The sequence below is a fragment of the Ursus maritimus genome, unplaced genomic scaffold, assembly GCF_017311325.1.
Source record: "Ursus maritimus isolate PB19 unplaced genomic scaffold, ASM1731132v1 scaffold_5, whole genome shotgun sequence".
NCBI classification, from domain to species: Eukaryota; Metazoa; Chordata; class Mammalia; order Carnivora; family Ursidae; genus Ursus; species Ursus maritimus.
The window spans coordinates 84757153-84770322 of NW_024426663.1; the positions used below are offsets into that span (position 1 = coordinate 84757153).

The window sequence follows — 13170 nt, forward strand, 5'->3', positions numbered from 1 at the left end:
CCAGCACTTTCTTTTTTAAATAATGGCTGTTTCCAGCCTAGCAGAGCAGGTCTCCACACATGCTATGGAAATTACAGCTTTTAAATTCTAACAGTGGCTGTATTAGAAGTCCTGTCTTTCCAGATCCCAACATAAATGAGGAAGTTGCCATTTACAATAACAACCAGAAGTTTATTAACAGGTTGGTGAAGTTTACCCTCCAATGTGTAAAATATTGCAGTGAGTAAAAATAAATAAAGCTGTGGTAGTCTTGTTTACATTATAGATCACAACGCACACTAAACATAAAATTGTCCTTATCTTTCACAATCAAAATATTTATATTCAAATTATAGCTGTTCCACAAATTTAAGGAAAACAAACTGGTTCGAGAAAGGTTCAAAGACGTTCACACCTTGGCACCATTTGGCTCCAGTTGCCATGGAGCACAGTGATGAAATACCCCTTGTGTTAATAGAAGGCACAAGGTATGAATAGGCCATGCTTTCTCCTTATGCCGTTTTACCTGTTACACACCAGTGAATTCTTTGTGGTGAAAAATAATAAGAATTTCAGGACACAGTGCACTTTGATAATATATATAGCATCTGAAATTATTCAAAGATCTGAAAACAGTCTTCTAATGCAAGCCTGAATCGTCTTATGTTCGGTCTCACCATCACTGGAAAAAATACCCATCACTAAACCCTGATACACATTCATAGCCATTTCATCATGTTCTATCATGGTCAGTGTTCAGGAGGCAAATCCTGACCCAGAATCCTTGTTCACATTTTCTCCAAGGGCTTCTCCATGCACAGTGGCCATTCTGCTTCTGTCTCCTTCTGCTTGGCACCTGCAGGCATGAGTATCAGGGCTTACCACACGTCTGACAGGGAAATGACTCCCACGGTGCTATCTGCTTCACTTGTGACCAGCAGCCCAGAGGTCAGCCCACGCTAATCTGTCCAGGATTTCCAGCTTACCATACTTCACAACACCTTCAAGACACTGTGAGCAGTGCTGAGGGCCTGGGTCACTGTGATATCTAGGTTGCTGAACGATTTCTCAGCAGCAAGCTTAATTATATCAGACTTGGAATAAATATTCACAACTTCTCCTGACTCGTGCACCACAGGGAAGGCCAGCAGCTGTCTTTCTACAAAGACATTCAAGGCTGTACTGATGGGAGTGTCCTTGTGGATGAAGGGATGTTGTGGTGGGTCCCAAATGCAAGAACATCCAGGTTCTGCTTCATGAAGGCAGGCTTTGTCAATTCAGATATAAAATGCTGGAGGAACGTGAGGATTCTTTTGTGGGTAAGTGTATAAACTGCAGTCAACTGATAGGATCAATAACTGGCAATGAGTGGATTTCATTTGTGATCAGTGAGTGTACAGCATGGAAGTTGTTTGCATCTGGAGCTATATTCCCTGAAGGCTTATGTGTTTCTTGGGGATGAAGTTCCCTCCTTGTTTCAATCTTATGTGCCTCTAATTCATAAATGTGTACCAGGGTTGACTTATGCCATGTCTGTGGTGTATTTATGAACTCTGTAATTGTTAGCATTCCTACAAAATTTGTTTTGTCCTCTACCGCAATGGCGCTGCTGGAACACCACTGCTGCTAAGGCACAGAGGCTTTCTAACTTGTAGTATCAGCAACGACACGCTTTGAAGAGTTGGAAAGAGGTGGTGATCCTTGTGTTAACTCAGTGCATGAAAACCCACGTTCTGAGTCTTGTGCTTCCTCTTCCAACTGGAATTTCTCCCACATGCTGGCTTCCTGGTCCAGGGGCTGCAGCCCACTGCTACCAAAGAGGCAGAGGACCAGGATTTGCAGGCACTTCTGGGAGTTTGTCTGGCCAAGGGTGCAGAGGCATCAGGGTGTGGGCTGGGACTCTTCAGGGTGTGGGTGGAGTGCGGGGGCCCTAGGGTTGCTGATAGTTTGTGGGGGTGTGGTGGGGTGTGCGAATATGAAGGTCCTGGAGAGGCCCTGGGGTGAGTAGGCACTGGGTTATGGGTTGGAACCCTCTGGGAGGTGCAGGCAGAGTGAGGGAGATCTGGGGGAATAGACAGGGACTCCTGGCTAGGCAAGCAGGGAGGTGGTGTTTAGGCTGATGGACAGCCCTTATCAATTCCTCTCTGGTGGATACCTGGGCTGTTTCCACACCTTGGCTACTGTAAGTCATGGTACAATAAACGTAGTGATGCATGCATCTTCACACTGAGGGCACCTGGGCAGGTTAGCTGAAGCTGAAGTGGATACAAGCTGGTGTCACAGGGTTCTCTGTGCAGAGGGCCCCCTGGCAGGGTGGCTGGAGTGGACACAATCAGGAGCAGAGGTTTTCTGGGGTGCTCTGCACAGGGGGTACCCTAGCAGGACAGCTATAGCTGAAATGGGTGTGGGGTGGAGAGTCCCAGGGCTCTCTTTAGAGAAGGCACTTCGAGAGGGTAGCAGCAGCTGAAGTGGATTCAGGATTGGTGGGGTTTCTCTGCGCACAGGATCTCCTAGCAGGATGCCTGAAGCTCAAGTGGGTGAACGCTGGGGTGTCCTGGGGTCTTCAGCCCTGTGAGCGTCCTGACAGAGTGCAGGCTGGGGGTTCCTGGGCTTTCCACATAGCGGGCTCCTTGTCAGGGAAGCTGCAGCTGAAGCAGTCAAAGTCATGTGGCCCTCCATGTGGGGGTGCCCAGCAAGCTGGTCTGCAAGCCTGGAGTGTTCTGGGGTCCTTACCACCTGTGTCTGCTCAGTGTGATATCTGGAGCTGTCAAGGATGCTGACCCGGGATGTTCCAGTGTGTGCCATGCGGGGGCAGCCTTCTTGGCACAGCTGGGGTTGAGTGGCCTGGGGACCCAGGGCTCAGCAAGGTAGTAAGCTGGCTGGGGCACTCAGACCCTGCTTCTGTCCATGTTATCAAGGTGGAGGGGAATCAGAACCATGGCTCTTGACAGCACCTCAGCACAGAAAGAGATCCTGCACCATCCCCTCCTCATTTGGGGGGTCTTGAAGGATGGGTCCTTCATATCCTAGTTGCCCTTTAAACTGCAGCATGTTTTCTGTGGCCCAGGGCAGACAGATCAGCTTCCAGCCCCCAAAACTATCCCTCTCACTGCAGTTGGTAGGATGGTGAGGGTGTCTCTGTCATGTATTGTGCAGAAGCTGTTCAGTCGGCTCTCAGTTCTTCTTCAGGAGTATCTGCTCTATAAATAGGTGTAGACTTGATGTGTCCGTGGAGGAAGTGAGTCCAGTTCTCACCTTAGGTGAGGTGAGTTAGGTCCCCATCTTGGACTCTTATCTTTATAAACTTGCTCAAGTTGTTTCACTTCTCAGACTATCCATCTCCATTTCCTGACTGTAAGACAAGACTTTTTTTTTTTTCTTACAAGATCCAATAGCCTTACATGTCTAAGGTGCCTGGCACACAGTAGGTGCTCATTAAATATTTCTCCCTCCTCTCGTCCAACACTGTGCTCTCCAAAACAAATATCCTTGTTCGGAAAACTGCTCCTCCCTCTCTTGATGTCTGAAATTTCTAAGCACAGTATGGGAAGACCCACCCTGCTCCTGGGCTTGGCACCTCACAGGTCACTCTGGCAACTTTACCCTTACCACTTGCTTGCTTTCTCTCCACCTAGTCAACTGAGACGTGCAAGTGCCTGGCCCAAGCCACCTCTATAAATCCTCCTCCAGGGGAGGCTAACAACAGAATCCATCAAGGATCATGAATACTTAGCAGCCAAGGGAAATGCTGAGCCACTGGGACAGTCCTCCCAAGGGTTTTAGAAATTCACTGCTGGGGGTGCCTGGGTAGCGCAGTTGTTAGGTGTCTGCCTTCGGCTCAGGGCGTTATGCCGGCGTTCCGGGATCGAGTCCCACATTGGGCTCCTCCGCTGGGAGCCTGGTTCTTCCTCTCCCACTCCCCCTGCTTGTGTTCCCTCTCTTGCTGGCTGTCTATCTCTGTGAAATAAATAAATAAATAATCTTAAAAAAAAAAAAAAAGAAATCCACTGCTGCTGGTTGGATTTTGGAGAACATTCCAGTGGAGGGCCTAGGAGGGTCTTAGTGGTTGAGTAGTGTAGGTTTAACTAAGGTACATCTGTGGATTTTGAGCATCACATCCTGAGGAAAGTTTCCATCAATCTGGCAGCAGGAGAAAAGAATTAGAACCATAACCATGTTTAGAAAAAGCTGGTCATACTCATTCCTTTAAGCTTCTTGGCTACATTTAGTAATGATAGGCATGCTGCTGGGCACTGGAAACAGAATAAAGATCATTCTGTTTAGGGGATCATAAGCGAGGAAAGTAACGTAAATTGTATTATTTATCCTTGTTCTTTCATCTTCCCTTCTGGTCATAGCCCTCCCAATGGACCACATTTACTTTTTTTATGAATGGGCTTGGCTGTACGACTTGCTTTGGCCAACGGACTGTGAATGTTCTTGTAAACAGAAACATTAAATGGCCCGTATTTGGATCCAAGTTTTGCTACAAAGTCTGTGAGGTCTTGGGTCAGAAATGGTCTTTGCAGAAATACTTGCATGTATGCACTCTGCTTTCCTTTTCCTTTTTATCAGAGTGGCACCCACCTCAGTGGCTGGCCTTGAGACGTAGAAGAGTCACTGTGTGTGAACAGTGTTGACTAGGATGGGCAGGTTGTGCTGTCAGCTCCCTATGGTTCACCACCACATTCTCAAAGCCTTGGAGACCCCTGCCCACCATCTGGAGAATGCAGTGACTAGTGTGGTGCCATGGTGACCATGCTGCTGAGCTGTGCATCACAAACACCCTGAAACTCTTCTTTTGCTTTTCAACACAACTATTTATTTAAAGCTGACAGATATCCTGAAGCTCATGCCATCCCCACTCCAGGAGGTGAACCACACACCAGCTAAGTTTACCTATTACATCTTCCTGGGGTGGGCATGTGTGGTGAACTCTCCCCTTTGAACATGTGGCCTGGAAGGCAAAACCTTCCAGGAAGTCCTGACTTTGGACAAAAAAGCTTTAAAGCTCAGGGACCTCAGCCCGCCCCTGACAGCTCCAACTCCACCTCCCCCTTCAGTAGGAAGGACTTCTCCTCAAGCTGGAGGAGATCAACCTAGGACTCCTCTGTGCTCAGCGCCTGGGGGCCAGTTCTTCCCTGTTTGGCAATAGGGGAACCATTTGGGAGCCAAGAACGTTGGCTGAACCCAACAGTGGGTTGCCAGGAGTAGTGGGAGGTTTATGAGTCCAGTGCACTGTATGCATCTTCAGGGCTCACTCTTGGAAGTGTTGTGTGGAGCATCTGCAGGGGCATAGAGGTGTTGGTGGCTCTCAATGTGGATCACAAGTCTCCCTCTGCTGAGCAAGGAGTCTGGTTTGAAAACCATGGATTAGAGAAGGGAGATGGGATGGCATGCATGCCTTTGTGAATGAGGTTGGGAACTGGTCCTAGCTGCGTGTGCCGTCAGGTGCCAGTGGCATGGGGATGGGAGCAGAGATGATCCTCTCTCCCCATTGCAGCACTGAGCACCTTGCTTTGTAATTGCCTGCACCAGGACCCCTAAGTCACCACAGCATCCCTGGCCAGTCACCAGATGGCTGTCCCTGGACCACTCTCCATCACCAATCACAAGGCAGCTGTCTCCACCCTGCTCTTCCTGCCTAATCGCCAGGCAGCTATGACTGCCCCACTTTCCCTGGCCAGTCATCAGATGGCTCTCAGCTGTGATTTTGCTCATGTGGCCAGTCACCAGGCAGCTCTCAACCCTTACCTTCTGCCCTCCTCCCAGAGCTGCCATCTTGGACCCAGTAGCCCTCACCCAGGCTCCAATCTTGTCCCCTCTGTGGTAGAGCCTAGGTCCCTCTCTTCTGTGGCCCAGGCTTCCTTTCTAAAAGGTGAGAAATAGGAAGTGGGGAAGGTGACCTGACACTCACAGGTTCTGTTTTCTGAGAACCATTTGGGCACACCCATTATGAAGCTCTGCTAGGGTTTTCCCTGCTGATGGAAGGAGCCTGGATCCCACAGCTGCTCCATCTGAGAGCCGGTTCTGAGCACAGGGCCCTGGGGTGGGCTGTAGGCAGACTGGGGCAGGGACAGGAGGGGGGGGACTCCAAGAAGATGGTCTGCCTGCTGGGGGCCTCAGCACTAGAGGGACTGGGCGTTCCATTTGCAAATGTGCGGGGGAGGTTCCCAGATGGCACCCCATCCCCTCCTGTGCCTTCTCTGCCTGTCAGGAACCACCCTTGTGCTTCCTACTAGGATTTCATGGTGCCCTGTAACAACAGCCACCAGAAGACATTGGGAAAATACAGGCGTATTACTTGCAAGACCTGGACATGACACAACACCTGGGGCTGTGCTTCTGCTGTTCTTTGGGTGGTTGGTGGGGGCCAAGCATTTCAGGGCTCACTCTTTATTGGTGAATTTAAATGTAAGTGCAAGAATTCCAAGCACAGGAAGAGAAAATCAAGTGGCCCAAAAGGTCAGGTGTCAAAATCCACCCAGATTCTCTAAAACAAAGGAGCCTCAGGGTGGCTAGGTGGTCTGGAGTTCTCTTTGATTGGCCAGCAATGTGTTTACTGGAGACTGCTCTCTTTGCGGTGGACACCTTAGCCATCAAAGCTTAAGTCAGCATCTTGAATGGTGTCAAAAAAAAGAAAGAAAAAAAATCAACTCTCAGGTCTTGCAGCACAATCTACCCTGTGATGCTGACATATCAGAGTCCATGGTGAGGACATTCACTGCCTGGGTAGCTGCTATGCTAAAATCACAAGTAGAATGGGTCAACCCAGAAAGGGCACATCTAAATAGACATGAGCAGAAATTTCTCTAAAGAAGACACACAGATGGCTAACAGACACGTGAAAAGATGCTCATCACACATCATCAAGGAAATACTGATCAAAACCACAATGAGATTATTCTTCACACCACTCAGAATTACTAAAATTAACAACTTATGAAACAACGGATGTTGGTGAGGATACAGAGAAAGGAGAACCCTCTTACACTGTTGGTGGGAATGCAAACTGGTGCAGTCACTCTGGAAAACTGTATGGAGGTTCCTCAAAAACTTAAAAATAGAGCTACCCTATGACCAAGCAATTGCACTACTAGGTATTTATCCAAAGGATACAAATATAATGACTTGAGGGTCACATGCACCCCAACATTTACAATGACAACGTCCACAAGAGCCAAACTATGTAAAGAGCCCAGATACCCATTGACAGATCAATGGATAAAGAAGATGTGGTCTATAAAGACAATGAAATATTACTCAGCCATCAAAAATAATGAAATCTTGTCACTTGTAAACATGTGGATGGAACTGGAGATTTTTATGTTAAATGAAATAAGTCAATGAGAGAAAGGAAATTATCCTATGATTTCACTCATATGTGGAAATTAAGAAACAAAAAGAGTAAACAAACGGGAAGGGAGAAAAATTAAAATAGGAAATTAGGGAGCGAGAGAAACCATAAGAGACTCTTAAGCCTAGGAAACAAACTGAGAGGTTGGTGGAGGGGTGTAGGTAAAGGGAGGGGTAACTGGGTAATGGGCATTAAGGAGGCAGGTGACGTAATGAGCACTGGGTGTTCTATGCAACTGACGAATCACTAAACTTATCTCTGAAACAAACAAAAAAGCTAATGTATTTCCAGTGAACAGGGTTACAATATAAAACCCACAAAATTATGTGGTAAAACATAAATTTCTCTCCAAATTTATCACCCACACACATAGTTTAAAGGTCTCAAATGTCCCTCCACAGTAACAATTCCATTCCCTGTCACATCCAGACTACATGTCAGGGCTGAGGACCTCTGCTCTATCCAGTTCTTCTCTGCCAGTCTCTATCAATTGATGATTTTCTCTTTTAGAAATGTGGAAAGCTTTGTGCATATAAAAGACTATTTCCCAATATTTGCTTGATTATAACAATTAAAATGGGAAATACTGAAACCTAAATTAATCCCTAAATTACAAGCACAGCCAAATTGAAACCAATTCCATTTCAGTATAAGCCTAGTTTCAACATGCTTTGCCTGGTTATTTACATAAGTGCAGCAAGAATAGCCATTCATTATGTAGGCCGTTTTAAACCAGCGACGCTGAAACTTTTCATAAGGAATCTCAGACGAATTTGAACAGCGTCTCAAGGCCAGAATCCCAGCAAAATGCTCTCCATCAGACTTTGCTGTAAGCCCCATTGACTTGTGTTAACATTCTTCTTCACGAGGTCTCCAAAATATCCTGAGGTTTTGCACTTGCCCTTCTGGTGGGCTTCCTCCCTCACCAGATAAGGCTGCTGGGAACCTTGCAAACAAGGTGTCAGGCTGCTATTTCCAAGGGCTGGAACGGCTTCATCAAGTCAACCTAATTCCTTCGAGCTGTGTGGTCAGATCTGAGTCTATGCACCTCTGTTAAATATTCCAGTCAAACATTTGGTTACGTGACAAATGTTTCCATTTGTGTTCTGTCACAAGGAGAACATATCCTTATTGAACTCATGTATATAAAAGTTATCACAAAACAGGATACTTTCTGAATTCTGAAGAAAAAGAATTCATTCTCAATCCTTACCTTCTGGCCCAAAATAAGTAGTAAACACTTGTGAACTGTGTGCTGTACCAACACTCCTTAGATCGGGAAATTGAGGAATATATTTTGTAATTCCCAGAAAAATGTGCTTCTTCATAGTATAATCTTTCAATAAAGCACAGAACATATTCACTAAGAGACCCAAATTTCTCTTTAGTTTATCTGTAATGAGGAAACCAAAAGTAGGGAAACCTGTGTTCAGTAACTTATTTTATCTTATTTGGAAATCATCCACATATGCAGTATATATGACTGAAATCATCCTTTAACATCACCAGAAATGAAGATTTCCCATTACCCAAAAGATTTGGGGAATCTAAGATTACCTGTAATTTCTGGTGTGACGGCAGAGTGAAGTGGAAACACTGGGGGTGGAGGTGAGTGGGGTTATGGCCCCTGCTGGAAGGTGTGTTGGCCTGGATCAGAGTGGAGGGTCCAGGAAACAGCTGGATGGAAATGGTGATGCCCGTGCTCATCCAGTCACAGGGAATGACACACTCTGGAGGCTGAGGAAGGGCTTGCAAGCACTGAGGCAAGCCCAGGGCTGAGAAATGCTGGCACCTACCTTGTAAGTGGATGGGCCACAGGGGGAAGTGAGGCCCACCCACACGAGGCTCCTCCACGTACCTGCAGGTGGCCTTGTGGATGTCCATCACCTGCCCCTGTTCCTCCAGGTGCAGCCTGGAGACTGATGTGGAGATGCACCTGCAGGAGGAAGTGAGGTGCCAGGTGAGCCCTCTGACACCTGCAGACCTGGAGGTTATTTGGAACTAATGTCCCACCCCTTGCCTGTCCCTCCCTGGTGAGGCCAGGCCCCACCCACAGCCTCCCTCCTTCCCTGCTGTCTCACCTCAGGAGAAGGTGGATCTCTGGCCAGGTGATGTTGCGATTTGTTCTTCAATCACACAGGCAATTTAAGATACTTGACACATCAGGCATATTTAGTGGAGACCATCTGTGTGTCTTCAGAACAGATTCTGGGAATGCAGCATCCCAGACTTGCTTGGGGGCCTTGTGACCTTGGTCTGCTATGTGTCCAGGTGGGGCATTCTTTCCTCATCACTGATAGTCTGTGTGAACAACTCAAGCTATGGCCAGAAAAGGCCACCATATGTGCCAATGTCAGAGAAGCTCTCCCTGCATCCTGGAGAACTCGCATTCAGTGTGATGTCAGTGTATTGTGTTCCATAAGATGATAACATGGAGGGATCATGGGAGCCAGGGAATAGGGTAATCAGAAATCCTGGACTCTGTCTCAGAGGGTTGTGTCCTGGTCATAAGATGACAGTTCAACACGTCAGGATGTGTTGTTGCTGTCAAGAATTTGTACAATAATAATAATGTCTGTTCTGGAAAAGTAAATGGAAACCATGTGTACAAAAACACTGTCATTACAGTGACAACTGAAAAAGAAAATGGCAATGTCAAGAAATCCAGCTAATTCTGTCTCAGCAGCACGCCACCTGCACCCTGTGCCCACCGTGCCTGCAAGATAACCCCAGGTAAAGCATTTGCTTTTCAGGATGTTGAATGAAAGGGACTGAGTTTTTCATTTAGTAGTTCTTTGTCCTCATACTGCTGCTGCTGGTGCTGGATCTCTCACGAGGTCCTGGCTGTCTCTGTTAGGGGATGTGTAGGTGAAGGAATGATGAGGGCCAAGGGGCCACCCAGGCTGTGGGGGTGTGAGCCTCTGACTTTGGTTCTCAGTGCTGTGAGCTCCCTTCCTTCCAGAAGCAGGGCTCAGCAGGGCTCAGAGGCAGCAGTGGAGCCCCCACTATGTGAGCTGGCTAACCTGCCCAGCAAGTTTCACCCACACCTGGTAACAGCCACCTGACCTTAGGCCTAACTGAAGCTGGAAAGGTCACAAACTAACCAAGATGTTTCTTAAATTATCACATGGTTGAAGAAAGGGATCAGAGGTGGTGACAAGCAGGGGAAGTTGAGCTCGCGTAAAACAGGCACTAGAGTAGTTAAAATACCTATTTGTTCGTTACAAAGGGTGAGAAGACAATTAACCTGCTGTCCCACCCACCGTATCCCAAGTTCCTGTTCTGCGCCCTGGGTTGTGTAGAAGGAACAAGTAAGCCTGGGATTTGGGGACTACCAGCTGCTGGACTGTCCTGTCTAAAGACAAAGACTTCTCCAGTCTCATCCTGTGTCTGCAGTGTCCTCAGTCATCTTGCCTTTCAGAGCTGCTTCCCCAACAGCCTCCAAGTCTACCTGCAAAACAAGCCAGAGGCTGTGTCCTGCATGTTGTGTATGGTCACCATCTTATCCTGAGGGGATCTGGGCACAAGTTACTCCTGCATCCCCCAGGGCCAGCCAGCCAGAGGTGCCCTGGATGCACCCTACCTGGAAGGCTTCTCTGCCCCTGAACCAGTGGCGCACATGAGCTGGTTATGCAGAGTAGTACTCTGCAAAAGACTGCAATGGCGCAGATACGGAAGCTGGGAGGTTGCCCCCAGAACCTGCATGAGGGACTCAAGCACACCAGCGTCCAAGTCATCCCCAGAAGCCCTGCTACCATGCAGAGCATGGGCTGAAATTTGGGTTCGGGCAGTGCGTACTTCATGTCTATGTGAAGCATCCAGGATCTGAAAGGTTCGCAATATGTGTGGTCATGGGTCTCTCCGAGATGTGGCTTTAGTCCCCGGCCTTCTACCAGGTCCCACTATCCTGATGCTCCATCTGTTAGTGGTCTCATCTGGATTTGGTTTCAGTGCATGGTTTACTCAGCAACAAAGCAGGCCCACTCTGGGTCCAGGGGACTACACACTCCTTCTCAGTGGGACAATACTTTAAGGCACAGACACTTAGTAAAGACTTGTGGTTCTGTGTGGGACTCTTGGATGAATAATTTCCAGCACCTCCAAGAGCCTGATGTGGCTAGAAACAGTGTGGGGTAAGGGGGTCTGAGCTGTTGACCACTGGAAATTCACAGCTCTGGGATCACGTAAGTGATCCACTTCCCCCTCAAATCCAAGTGACCTGGACTTCACCAGGCTCCCCACTGGCTCCCGAAAGCAGCAGCCCTCCTGTAAGCTCAGACACCATCCATCTTAGAGAGGCTAACCTCTCTCCACCCAAGTTCCCCTCATTTTTACCTTCTAAGTACAAACTTCTTCAAGGCTCCCATTAGTTTATACCAGGCTATGAGCATAGTGCCTTGAGTTCCCCCAAGGGACCATGGCTCTAGACTCTCCACCACCTCAACTACAGCCACAGGCAGACCTCAGCTCATTGGTATCCACAAGGCATTGAGCTCTCACATCATCCCTAAATGTACAAGAGACAATCTCCAGGGAGAAGAGGAAGCTGAAACCTTACTTTCTTCCGTCCTTCTGTCCAATGCATGGTAGAATCTCAGCTCTGCCTATTAGAGGTAGTCACCTCCCTCCATATTCACATACACCCTCAGTTTTCCATATGAACCTGTTCCCACCTGTACTGTCTCCCCTGCTTTGCCCTGTCCATCCACCCCTCCACATGGAGCAGCCAGTAGGAATCTGAGGGTCTCCCCCAAATTCTGCAGTGCTTCTGTGGCTCAGAGCAGAGAGCCAACCCTCCAGGATCCTCACTCCAGTCTGTACCTGCCTACCCCACCGCATAGGAAATCACCCAGAGACAGGGAATGGTCCCATGTCTCTGACGTTCCTCCACCATGGTTCCCTCGTTTTCTTGACACATTGACTCTCCAAAGGCCTGCATCACACAGGAACACGTAGGCAGGAAATACTTGCTGTGGTGGCCAGAGTTGGAATCTTCATGTCAGTGTCCAAGCTCAAATTTGCCACAGCGTGAGTGGTAGGGCTAGGGACAAAACTCGTTTTTGCAGAAATACCTATGTATGGATATACAGCTTATTTTTTCCTTCCAATCAGAATGGGGCTGAACCTACCAGCTGACTTTAGTTTCTAGAAATCAGGATGTCTGAAAGTGTTGAAGGGGACAGGAAGGTTGTGCTCAGGGTCAGCTCTGCATAATTCACTGACATTTTCTCAGAGCTGTGGAGCCCCTGCCTGCCAACTGAAGAATGACTTACTTTTAAGGCGAAGTGGTGAGTGTAATCCGGGCTGTACAGCGCAATCACCCAGGAGTTGTTTCCTGTAAATTATTCATTCTGAAATGATGACTTTAACTTATTTATTTAGTCCCTTGATAAATAGTAAAACTCATGCCACACCTTCACTCCTACAGATATCCACACTTTTCCAAGCTCCCCTTTTATGCCATCCTGGGTGGGTGGGTGCAGGAACATCACCCCGTGGAAGACATTGCCTGGAAGGCAAAAAGCTTCCAGCAAGTCGTTCATGTACCCAAAGAATCTTTCCACCTCACAGACTTGAGCCTGTCTCTCACCCCACTACTTGACCTGTTTTTCTAAGGTCTCCACTTCTTCTTCCAGGCTGGGACACCTCTCCTTCATCTGGAGGAACTCAGCCAAAGGATCCTCTGTACTCAGGGCCTGGGGTGTCTTCTACAATTTCCTCCAGCCCCCCACCTCATCTTCTACTATGTGTTCTATTTTGAATTCTTCAAACTTTTGTTATGGCTCCTGTTTTGGCATGATATTCTTTTCTCCTGAGGAGAACTCCCCAAAATA

General features: G+C 47.8%; 1 pseudogene; it reads right to left on the reverse strand.

Annotated features, from left to right (window-relative positions):
- Nucleotides 1–767: 767 nt before the first annotated feature.
- On the reverse strand, nt 768–12879 carry LOC103680588 (annotated as a pseudogene).
- Between the last annotated feature and the right edge of the window lie 291 nt (nt 12880–13170).